Consider the following 12,387-nt stretch of genomic DNA (forward strand, 5'->3'; position numbering starts at 1 on the left):
GGTTTCATAGTGTAGTGGTCATCACGTCTGCTTCACACGCAGAAGGTCCTGGGTTCAATCCCCAGTGAAACCAAACCGTTTTCGCTGTTGAAGTAATTTGCTATCAACAGGATTTCACAGGTTTCATAGTGTAGTGGTCATCACGTCTGCTTAACACGCAGAAGGTCCCGGGTTTAATCCCCACTAAAACCAGTCTGTTCTTGGTGTTGAAATAATACCCTATCCAACTGCAATACATGAAGTTCTTGGCTTTGTTGCCGAATGACGGGATGTTTTAGCTTCCATAACCAACAGAACTACGAATTTTTTTTTTTCCTGGCAGTCAAATTTCGTCTCTAATTGCCATTACTTTGCAGGAATCACAGGTTTTAAAGTGTGGTGGTCATCAAGTCTGCTTCATATGCAGAACGTTCTGGGTTCAATACCCAATGAAACCAATCTGTTTTCGGTGTTGAAGTAATTTCCTATCAACCTGTAAAGTATGAAATTCTTTGTTTCGTTGCCAAATGACAATACATTTTGGCTTCTATCACAAGGAGAACTACGATTTTGGGTTTCATTTTTATTGAACATTTTAGCAGAAAACATAATCCCATATTATAACAATCCTGTTTGTTTCAAAATTTATAGTTCCCATAAATACAAAAGCAAACGATTAAACTGTGTAGAAAAAAGTAACACATTCAATGTAATCTTCAATTTAAGCAATATCCCTTTGTAGGAATAAAACTGGTAAAATATGTAATAAAAATTGTATATGTTTCATTACCAAAAACACTTTTCTTCAGCAATAAAAAGGCCCCATCAGTTACAATTCTGCTCTGCTTGCTAATACACAGTAACTTTCCAGAAGGTTTCATAGTGTAGTAGTCATCACTAGAGATGAGCGAACCGGTCCCGGTTCGGCTCGAGGTCGGTTCGCCGAACGGAGGTCCCGTTGGAGTTCGGCTCGTCGAACGTTCGACGAACCGAACTCGAACTGCATAGGAAACAATGGCAGGCAATCACAAACACAGAAAAACACCTAGAAAACACCCTCAAAGGTGTCCAAAAGGTGACAAACAACTCAAACACATGGGAAAGTGACAAGGACATATACTGATGAGAAAACAAAACAGCTGGACAAGGAAAAAGAGGAGGACACACAGATATAGGCATGGCACGCCCTTCTAAAGTCATGTAAAACACCGCAAGGTGACTCCAAGCGGAGTCTCCCTTTTTTCCAAAAATTGGGCCCCACACACACCCACCCTTCAGTGGCAGCAGTTGTGCCCCAGTTATACACTTCACAGCTAGATTTGCATCAAGCACATTCAAAAATACGCCATTCTTATCTGTCCCCAGGATGACACCGGGGTAGGTAGCAAAGTCTTTCCTGATCCCAGCTCTGTTCATCTTGGCTTCTTTTAAAAACAATGTAAGCAAGGGTTACTCCAAGCGGAGTCTCCCTTTTTTTCCAAAAATTGGGCCCCACACACACCCACCCCTTCAGTGGCAGCAGTTGTGCCCCAGTTGTACACTTCACAGCTAGATTTGCATCAAGCACATTCAAAAATACGCCATTCTTATCCATCCCCAGGATGACACCGGGGTAGGTAGCAAAGTCTTTCCTGATCCCAGCTCTGTTCATCTTGGCTTCTTTTAAAAACACATCAAGCAAGGGTTACTCCAAGCGGAGTCTCCCTTTTTTCCAAAAATTGGGCCCCACACACACCCACCACTTCAGTGGCAGCAGTTGTGCCCCAGTTGTACACTTCACAGCTAGATTTGCATCAAGCACATTCAAAAATACGCCATTCTTTTCCGTCCCCAGGATGACACCGGGGTAGGTAGCAAAGTCTTTCCTGATCCCAGCTCTGTTCATCTTGGCTTCTTTTAAAAACACATCAAGCAAGGGTTACTCCAAGCGGAGTCTCCCTTTTTTCCAAAAATTGGGCCCCACACACACCCACCCCTTCAGTGGCAGCAGTTGTGCTTCAGTTGTACACTTCACAGCTAGATTTGCATCAAGCACATTCAAAAATACACCATTCTTATTCATCCCCAGGATGACACCGGGGTAGGTAGCAAAGTCTTTCCTGATCCCAGCTCTGTTCATCTTGGCTTCTTTTAAAAACACAGCAAGCAAGGGTTACTCCAAGCGGAGTCTCCCTTTTTTCCAAAAATTGGGCCCCACACACACCCACCCCTTCAGTGGCAGCAGTTGTGCCCCAGTTGTACACTTCACAGCTAGATTTGCATCAAGCACATTCAAAAATACGCCATTCTTATACGTCCCCAGGATGACACCGGGGTAGGTAGCAAAGTCTTTCCTGATCCCAGCTCTGTTCATCTTGGCTTCTTTTAAAAACACAGCAAGCAAGGGTTACTCCAAGCGGAGTCTCCCTTTTTTCCAAAAATTGGGCCCCACACACACCCACCCCTTCAGTGGCAGCAGTTGTGCCCCAGTTGTACACTTCACAGCTAGATTTGCATCAAGCACATTCAAAAATACGCCATTCTTATCCGTCCCCAGGATGACACCGGGGTAGGTAGCAAAGTCTTTCCTGATCCCAGCTCTGTTCATCTTGGCTTCTTTTAAAAACACAGCAAGCAAGGGTTACTCCAAGCGGAGTCTCCCTTTTTTCCAAAAATTGGGCCCCACACACACCCACCCCTTCAGTGGCAGCAGTTGTGCCCCAGTTGTACACTTCACAGCTAGATTTGCATCAAGCACATTCAAAAATACGCCATTCTTATCCGTCCCCAGGATGACACCGGGGTAGGTAGCAAAGTCTTTCCTGATCCCAGCTCTGTTCATCTTGGCTTCTTTTAAAAACACATCAAGCAAGGGTTACTCCAAGCGGAGTCTCCCTTTTTTCCAAAAATTGGGCCCCACACACACCCACCCCTTCAGTGGCAGCAGTTGTTCCCCAGTTGTACACTTCACAGCTAGATTTGCATCAAGCACATTCAAAAATATGCCATTCTTATCCGTCCCCAGGATGACACCGGGGTAGGTAGCAAAGTCTTTCCTGATCCCAGCTCTGTTCATCTTGGCTTCTTTTAAAAACACATCAAGCAAGGGTTACTCCAAGCGGAGTCTCCCTTTTTTCCAAAAATTGGGCCCCACACACACCCACCCCTTCAGTGGCAGCAGTTGTGCCCCAGTTGTACACTTCACAGCTAGATTTGCATCAAGCACATTCAAAAATACGCCATTCTTATCCGTCCCCAGGATGACACCGGGGTAGGTAGCAAAGTCTTTCCTGATCCCAGCTCTGTTCATCTTGGCTTCTTTTAAAAACACAGCAAGCAAGAGTTACTCCAAGCCGAGTCTCCCTTTTTTCCAAAAATTGGGCCCCACACACACCCACCCCTTCAGTGGCAGCAGTTGTGCCCCAGTTGTACACTTCACAGCTAGATTTGCATCAAGCACATTCAAAAATACGCCATTCTTATACGTCCAGACACCGGGGTAGGTAGCAAAGTCTTTCCTGATCCCATCTCTGTTCATCTTGGCTTCTTTTAAAAACACAGCAAGCAAGGGTTACTCCAAGCGGAGTCTCCCTTTTTTCCAAAAATTGGGCCCCACACACACCCACCCCTTCAGTGGCAGCAGTTGTGCCCCAGTTGTACACTTCACAGCTAGATTTGCATCAAGCACATTCAAAAATACGCCATTCTTATACGTCCCCAGGATGACACCGGGGTAGGTAGCAAAGTCTTTCCTGATCCCAGCTCTGTTCATCTTGGCTTATTTTAAAAACACATCAAGCAAGGGTTACTCCAAGCGGAGTCTCCCTTTTTTCCAAAAATTGGGCCACACAGACACCCCATCAGTGGCAGCACTTGTGCCCTAGTTGCAAACAGGATGTTTTGATTTGCATCAAGCACATTCCAAATCCACAAGCATTTACTCTCTCCAGGATGACACAGGGGTAGTAAATTCCTTCTGGATCCATGACTTTTTCATTTTGATGAACGTCAGTCTGTCCACATTGTCACTGGACAGACGCGTGCGCTTATCTGTCAGCACACACCCAGCAGCACTGAAGACACGTTCAGAGACAACGCTGGCAGCTGGACACGACAAAATCTCCAAGGCGTAACGGGAGAGCTCTGGCCATTTTTCTAGATTTGAAGCCCAAAAGGAGCAAGGCTCCATTTGCAAAGTCATGGCATCGATGTTCATTTGGAGATACTCCTGTATCATCCTCTCCAGCCGTTGACTATGTGTCAGACTTGTTGTCTCTGGTGGCCTTGCAAAAGAGGGTCTAAAAAAATTATGAAAAGATTCCATAAAATTGCTGTTACCAGCACCAGATACGGTCCTACTGGTATGGGTAGACTGTTGAAGATGACGAGACCGTCCCATGTTTGTCAAGTTACAACTGGGAGATTCCCTCCCTGCACCTGCACGGTTGTTTGGTGGAAAAGCCGAGCTAAGATCGAGTAACAGCTTCTGCTGATACTCCTTCATACGTGCGTCCCTTTCTATGGCTGGAATTATGTCACAAAATTTGGACTTGTACCGGGGATCTAATAGTGTGGCAATCCAGTAGTCATCATCACTTCTAATTTTGAGAATACGACTGTCATGTTGGAGGTAGTGCAACAAAAAGGCACTCATGTGTCTTGCGCAGCCATGCGGACCAAGTCCACGCTGTGTTTGTGGCATAGAGGTGCTAACCGTTCTTTCTTCCTCTGACATCTCCCCCCAACCTCTTTCAACTGAAATTTGACCAAGGTCTCCCTCATCCGCTGAGTCTTCCATGTCCATGGACAGTTCGTCCTCCATTTCTTCATGTTCTCCTGCACCTTGCTCAACATTTCGCCTGCTACTATGCGCCTTTGTCGATCCCTGTCCCCCATGGTCCCATGCCTGCTGCGTTGGTGATGATGAACGTCTGGACCTTGGTGATGTTGTTGTCCCTTGCGCATATGAATCCTCCTGTAGTTCCTCCCCTTCATGTTGTCCCACCCCCTGACTCCGAATAGTGTTTAGCGTGTGCTCCAGCATGTAAATGACTGGAATCGTCATGCTGATAATGGCATTGTCAGCGCTAAACATATTCGTCGCCATGTCGAAACTGTGCAGAAGGGTGCATAGGTCCTTGATCTGAGACCACTCCATCAGGGTGATCTGCCCCACCTCTGCATCTCGTTGGCCCAGGCTATACGTCATGACGTATTGCACCAGGGCTCTGCGGTGCTGCCACAGTCGCTGTAACATGTGGAGAGTTGAATTCCAGCGTGTCGCCACATCGCATTTCAGGCGATGAACCGGCAGGCCGAAAGACTTCTGGAGCGATGCAAGTCGCTCAGCTGCGGCGCTTGAACGGCGGAAGTGAGCAGACAGTTTTCGTGCCCTGTTCAGAAGGCCATCTAGGCCGGGATAGTGTGTTAAAAATTGCTGGACGACAAGGTTCAACACGTGAGCCATACAAGGTACGTGTGTCACCTTGCCCAGGCGAAGGGCCGCACCCAGGTTTGCAGCATTGTCGCACACGGCCTTACCAGGCTGCAGGTTGAGTGGAGACAACCATTTATTAAACTCGGACCGCAGAGCTGACCACAACTCCTCAGCTGTGTGACTCTTATTCCCAAGACATGTCAAGCTAAAGACCGCCTGATGCTGTTGCGCTCTGCTGCCAGCATAGTAATGAGGGGTGCGTGATTCCTTCTGCGCAGTGAGAACGCTGGTGGCCTGACCAGGCAGGCTTGGGGCGGAGGTGGAGGACCCAGATGAGGTGGAGGATGCAGAAGCAGTGGCGGAACTTGGACAGATAGAGGATTGACACACAAGTCGTGGGGACGGCAAGACTTGTGCAGCAGACCCTTCACCATCTATCACCATAGTTACCCAGTGCCCAGTCAGCGACATGTAATGTCCCTTTCCATGCTTACTGGTCCAAGTATCGGTGGTGAAATGCACCCGTTCACACACAGAGTTTCTCAAGGAAGCGGTGATGTTGTGTGCGACATGCTGGTGTAGCGCGGGCACACCTTTCTTAGAGAAGTAGTGGCGACTAGGCATCTGGTACTGGGGCACAGCGACAGACATAAGGTCTCTAAAATCCTGTGTGTCCACTAGGCGGAAAGGCAGCATTTCGGTAGCCAACAGCTTACAGAGGGATAGAGTCAACCTCTTAGCTTTGTCATGGGTCGCAGGAAGTGGCCTTTAATTTGACCACATCTGAGGGACAGAGATCTGGCTGCTGTGTGTAGACGGTGTTGAGTAGGGTGTCCCTGGAAAAATGCAGGTTTGTGAGGAAAGTGCAGGCGGAGACATGATGTTGCCTTCATCCAAAGTTGGTGCTATCGATGTCTGAGAGAGCTGTACACACTCACTTGTTTCCCCTTCCAAACCAACTGACGACCTACCAAGCAAACTGCCTGTTGCGGTTACAGTGGTGGAAGTTGTGAGTGGAAAAACAGGTGTGACAGCTGTCCCCACAGTCCTAGAAGGTGAAGAGCGCGCGGATGCACTGGAAGGGGCAGGCGCTGGATGGTTCGCTCCGCTAGGCCGCATTGCAGCACGGTGAGCTTCCCACCAGGACCTATGATATTTATTCATGTGATGATTCATGGAAGAAGTTGTCAAACTGCTGAGGTTTTGACCTCTACTAAGAGAATCATGACAAAGTTTACATATCACATAATTTGGGCGATCTTTTTCTATGTCAAAAAAGGACCAGGCTAGGCAAGGCTTAGAGGCCATGCGACCTGTTGATCCACCACGAATAATGCTCAGAGGCAGAGTGGTGGCTGAGGATGCAGTTGTAGACGTGCTACCAGTGCTCCGACTCTGTCCAGGAAGGCGCAAGGTAACTTCATCGTCGGTTGCATCCTCCTCCACCGCCTCTGTTGACCTCCTCGAGTGCCTGACTGGGGGTTGACAGTAGGTGGGATCTAGAACTTCATCATCAATTGTTGTGTTTGCACTCTCTCCCCCTCAGACCGAGCCTCTTCTTGCCCTGACCGAATATTTAAGTTGTCATCCCAATTGGGTATCTGCATCTCATCTTCATCAGAATGTTCCTCATTGTCTATAACCACAGGTGTTACAGTTTGTGACAAAGGGTCAACATTATGCTCAGAAACTTGTTCCTCACGGCCTGAATCAGAGTCACAAAGGTTCTGGGCATCACTGCAGACCATTTCCTGGTCTGTACTCACTGTAGCTTGGGAGCAGACCTCCGATTCCCAGGCTAAAGTGTGAATGAACAGCTCTGCAGACTCAGCCATCTCAGTTCCACCATACTGTGCAGGGCTGATGGAGACTTCAGAGCTGGGAGAAATCAAGTGTGATTGGGATGACAACTCAGAGGACTGGTGTTTTTTGGATGCGGTACTTGAAGTGGCTGAGAGGGCACTTGTTGGACCACTTGAGATCCATTCAAGCATTTTCCTTTTTTGCCCATCATCTACCTTTCTTCCTGTTGTTCGTGTCCGTAAAAAAGGGAGCACATCGGATTGTCCATGGTAAATAGTAGACATCTTACTTTTGCTGGTAGAGGGTCTATCTTCAGCAGAGGATAATGGAGCTTTGCCACCTTCCCCACGGACAAAACCTTTTTTGCCTTTTCCACCACGACTCTTCCCCTTTCCACCAGCATCTGTTATTTTGCCACTCATGTTGATTGCGACAAGATTGTGGACTGAAAATGTGATAGTAAAAATTGAGAGGTGGTGTAGATTGCAGTGGTGGTCTAGCTTTATTAACAGCAGAATAATAAAGAATAAATATCCATGACAATGCAACTACAGGCCTTAAACTGGCAGCAAAAATTGCTAGTCTAATGGCTTAGTTATAATGAGTTGGAGTGTGCAATGCAGGCAGACGCGCTCTGCAAATGTCTTTGCATTAGTGGGACTATAGCAAAGTCCAATAGCCACAGATAGGATGCCACTAGGTACACTGAGTGTTTGCTAGTATAATGGCTTAGTTATAATGAGTTGGAGTGTGCAATGCAGGCAGACGCGCTCTGCAAATGTCTTTGCACTAGTGGGACTATAGCAAAGTCCAATAGCCACAGATAGGATGCCACTAGGTACACTGAGTGTTTGCTAGTATAATGGCTTAGTTATAATGAGTTGGAGTGTGCAATGCAGGCAGACGCGCTCTGCAAATGTCTTTGCACTAGTGGGACTATAGCAAAGTCCAATAGCCACAGATAGGATGCCACTAGGTACACTGAGTGTTTGCTAGTATAATGGCTTAGTTATCATGAGTTGGAGTGTGCAATGCAGGCAGACGCGCTCTGCAAATGTCTTTGCACTAGTGGGACTATAGCAAAGTCCAATAGCCACAGATAGGATGCCACTAGGTACACTGAGTGTTTGCTAGTATAATGGCTTAGTTATCATGAGTTGGAGTGTGCAATGCAGGCAGACGCGCTCTGCAAATGTCTTTGCACTAGTGGGACTATAGCAAAGTCCAATAGCCACAGATAGGATGCCACTAGGTACACTGAGTGTTTGCTAGTATAATGGCTTAGTTATAATGAGTTGGAGTGTGCAATGCAGGCAGACGCACTCTGCAAATGTCTTTGCACTAGTGGGACTATAGCAAAGTCCAATAGCCACAGATAGGATGCCACTAGGTACACTGAGTGTTTGCTAGTATAATGGATTAGTTATAATGAGTTGGAGTGTGCAATGCAGGCAGACGCGCTCTGCAAATGTCTTTGCACTAGTGGGACTATAGCAAAGTCCAATAGCCACAGATAGGATGCCACTAGGTACACTGAGTGTTTGCTAGTATAATGGCTTAGTTATAATGAGTTGGAGTGTGCAATGCAGGCAGACGCGCTCTGCAAATGTCTTTGCACTAGTGGGACTATAGCAAAGTCCAATAGCCACGTATAGGATGCCACTAGGTACACTGAGTGTTTGCTAGTATAATGGCTTAGTTATAATGAGTTGGAGTGTGCAATGCAGGCAGACGCGCTCTGCAAATGTCTTTGCACTAGTGGGACTAAAGCAAAGTCCAATAGCCACAGATAGGATGCCACTAGGTACACTGAGTGTTTGCTAGTATAATGGCTTAGTTATAATGAGTTGGAGTGTGCAATGCAGGCAGACGCGCTCTGCAAATGTCTTTGCACTAGTGGGACCATAGCAAAGTCCAATAGCCACGTATAGGATGCCACTAGGTACACTGAGTGTTTGCTAGTATAATGGCTTAGTTATCATGAGTTGGAGTGTGCAATGCAGGCAGACGCGCTCTGCAAATGTCTTTGCACTAGTGGGACTATAGCAAAGTCCAATAGCCACAGATAGGATGCCACTAGGTACACTGAGTGTTTGCTAGTATAATGGCTTAGTTATCATGAGTTGGAGTGTGCAATGCAGGCAGACGCGCTCTGCAAATGTCTTTGCACTAGTGGGACTATAGCAAAGTCCAATAGCCACAGATAGGATGCCACTAGGTACACTGAGTGTTTGCTAGTATAATGGCTTAGTTATAATGAGTTGGAGTGTGCAATGCAGGCAGACGCGCTCTGCAAATGTCTTTGCACTAGTGGGACTATAGCAAAGTCCAATAGCCACGTATAGGATGCCACTAGGTACACTGAGTGTTTGCTAGTATAATGGCTTAGTTATCATGAGTTGGAGTGTGCAATGCAGGCAGACGCGCTCTGCAAATGTCTTTGCACTAGTGGGACTATAGCAAAGTCCAATAGCCACAGATAGGATGCCACTAGGTACACTGAGTGTTTGCTAGTATAATGGCTTAGTTATAATGAGTTGGAGTGTGCAATGCAGGCAGACGCGCTCTGCAAATGTCTTTGCACTAGTGGGACTATAGCAAAGTCCAATAGCCACAGATAGGATGCCACTAGGTACACTGAGTGTTTGCTAGTATAATGGCTTAGTTATCATGAGTTGGAGTGTGCATTGCAGGCAGACGCGCTCTGCAAATGTCTTTGCACTAGTGGGACTATAGCAAAGTTCAATAGCCACAGATAGGATGCCACTAGGTACACTGAGTGTTTGCTAGTATAATGGCTTAGTTATAATGAGTTGGAGTGTGCAATGCAGGCAGACGCGCTCTGCAAATGTCTTTGCACTAGTGGGACTATAGCAAAGTCCAATAGCCACAGATAGGATGCCACTAGGTACACTGAGTGTTTGCTAGTATAATGGCTTAGTTATAATGAGTTGGAGTGTGCAATGCAGGCAGACGCGCTCTGCAAATGTCTTTGCACTAGTGGGACTATAGCAAAGTCCAATAGCCACAGATAGGATGCCACTAGGTACACTGAGTGTTTGCTAGTATAATGGCTTAGTTATAATGAGTTGGAGTGTGCAATGCAGGCAGACACGCTCTGCAAATGTCTTTGCACTAGTGGGACTATAGCAAAGTCCAATAGCCACGTATAGGATGCCACTAGGTACACTGAGTGTTTGCTAGTATAATGGCTTAGTTATAATGAGTTGGAGTGTGCAATGCAGGCAGACGCGCTCTGCAAATGTCTTTGCACTAGTGGGACTATAGCAAAGTCCAATAGCCACAGATAGGATGCCACTAGGTACACTGTGTGTTTGCTAGTATAATGGCTTAGTTATAATGAGTTGGAGTGTGCAATGCAGGCAGACGCGCTCTGCAAATGTCTTTGCACTAGTGGGACTATAGCAAAGTCCAATAGCCACGTATAGGATGCCACTAGGTACACTGAGTGTTTGCTAGTATAATGGCTTAGTTATCATGAGTTGGAGTGTGCAATGCAGGCAGACGCGCTCTGCAAATGTCTTTGCACTAGTGGGACTATAGCAAAGTCCAATAGCCACAGATAGGATGCCACTAGGTACACTGAGTGTTTGCTAGTATAATGGCTTAGTTATAATGAGTTGGCGTGTGCAATGCAGGCAGACGCGCTCTGCAAATGTCTTTGCACTAGTGGGACTATAGCAAAGTCCAATAGCCACAGATAGGATGCCACTAGGTACACTGAGTGTTTGCTAGTATAATGGCTTAGTTATCATGAGTTGGAGTGTGCAATGCAGGCAGACGCGCTCTGCAAATGTCTTTGCACTAGTGGGACTATAGCAAAGTCCAATAGCCACAGATAGGATGCCACTAGGTACACTGAGTGTTTGCTAGTATAATGGCTTAGTTATCATGAGTTGGAGTGTGCAATGCAGGCAGACGCGCTCTGCAAATGTCTTTGCACTAGTGGGACTATAGCAAAGTCCAATAGCCCCAGATAGGATGCCACTAGGTACACTGAGTGTTTGCTAGTATAATGGCTTAGTTATAATGAGTTGGAGTGTGCAATGCAGGCAGACGCGCTCTGCAAATGTCTTTGCACTAGTGGGACTATAGCAAAGTCCAATAGCCCCAGATAGGATGCCACTAGGTACACTGAGTGTTTGCTAGTATAATGGCTTAGTTATAATGAGTTGGAGTGTGCAGAGGACAAGAGGGTACAGTGGCAGGATTGTGGGGCTCTGGGTAGAGCCTTTCTATTCCCTCCTAATGGTGAAATGCAGGGAGGAAATCCCTGACCTTGGCTACACAGACGCTGGCGCTGTTTTCAGGACCTGTCACCTATGGCTCTCTGACCCTGCCGGTTTGAGCCCTTAAAAGGACTGCTAGAAAGTGCTCTCCCTAAGCTGTCTAATGCTGTGTATGCAGCGCATACAGCTGTATCGGCGATAGGACTCAGGAGGACGGAGCTGCGACAGTGATGTCTGACACCAAAGACGCAGAAGGCAGATAATGGCGTCCTGGGAGGAAAATGTCCGTTTTTATAATGCAGGGACATGTGACATGGACATCCTATCACACATGCCGTTGCTTCTCTGGCTAAAAGTCCACTTAGCTGTGTGTGTGTCTGGGATTGGCTGACATGCTGGCCCGCCCCACTACACGCGCGCGCTTAGGGAAGGAAGACAAGAAAAAAAAATAAAAAAATGAAACAGCAGTGATCTGAAGGCGCTGTTCACGCACACTATACACTGAAATGTCATAATAGTGTGATTCACAGAGTGACTTACACTATTACAGCAGAAACCAAGCTAGGATTTAGCTGTTTTTTTGCTGCTAGAACCGTTCTCGAACGTTTCTAGAACTATCGAGCTTTTGCAAAAAGCTCGAGTTCTAGTTCGATCTAGAACATGCCCCAAAATCACTCGAGCCTAGAACTGGAGAACCACGAACCACGAACCGCGCTCAACTCTAGTCATCACGTCTGCTTAACACTGGTTCAATCCCCAGTAAAAGCAATCTGTTCTTGGTGTTGAAATAATACCCTATCAAACTACAATATATGAAGTTCTTGGCTTTGTTGCCGAATGATGGGATGTTTTGGCTTCCATCACCAACAGAACTAATAATTTTTTTCCCCTGGCTGTCAAAACTCGTTTTCAATTGCCATTGCTTTGCAGGATTTCACA

At 46.7% G+C, this 12,387-nt stretch overlaps 1 non-coding gene across 1 annotated transcript; it reads left to right on the top strand.

The window, feature by feature from the left end:
- Positions 1-73, top strand: TRNAV-CAC (transfer RNA valine (anticodon CAC)). The gene has a single exon. It is a non-coding gene; the product is annotated as a tRNA-Val (tRNA).
- Positions 74-12,387: the final 12,314 nt, after the last annotated feature.

This window comes from Anomaloglossus baeobatrachus, chromosome 2 (genome assembly GCF_048569485.1).
Source record: "Anomaloglossus baeobatrachus isolate aAnoBae1 chromosome 2, aAnoBae1.hap1, whole genome shotgun sequence".
In the NCBI taxonomy this organism is placed as follows: domain Eukaryota; kingdom Metazoa; phylum Chordata; class Amphibia; order Anura; family Aromobatidae; genus Anomaloglossus; species Anomaloglossus baeobatrachus.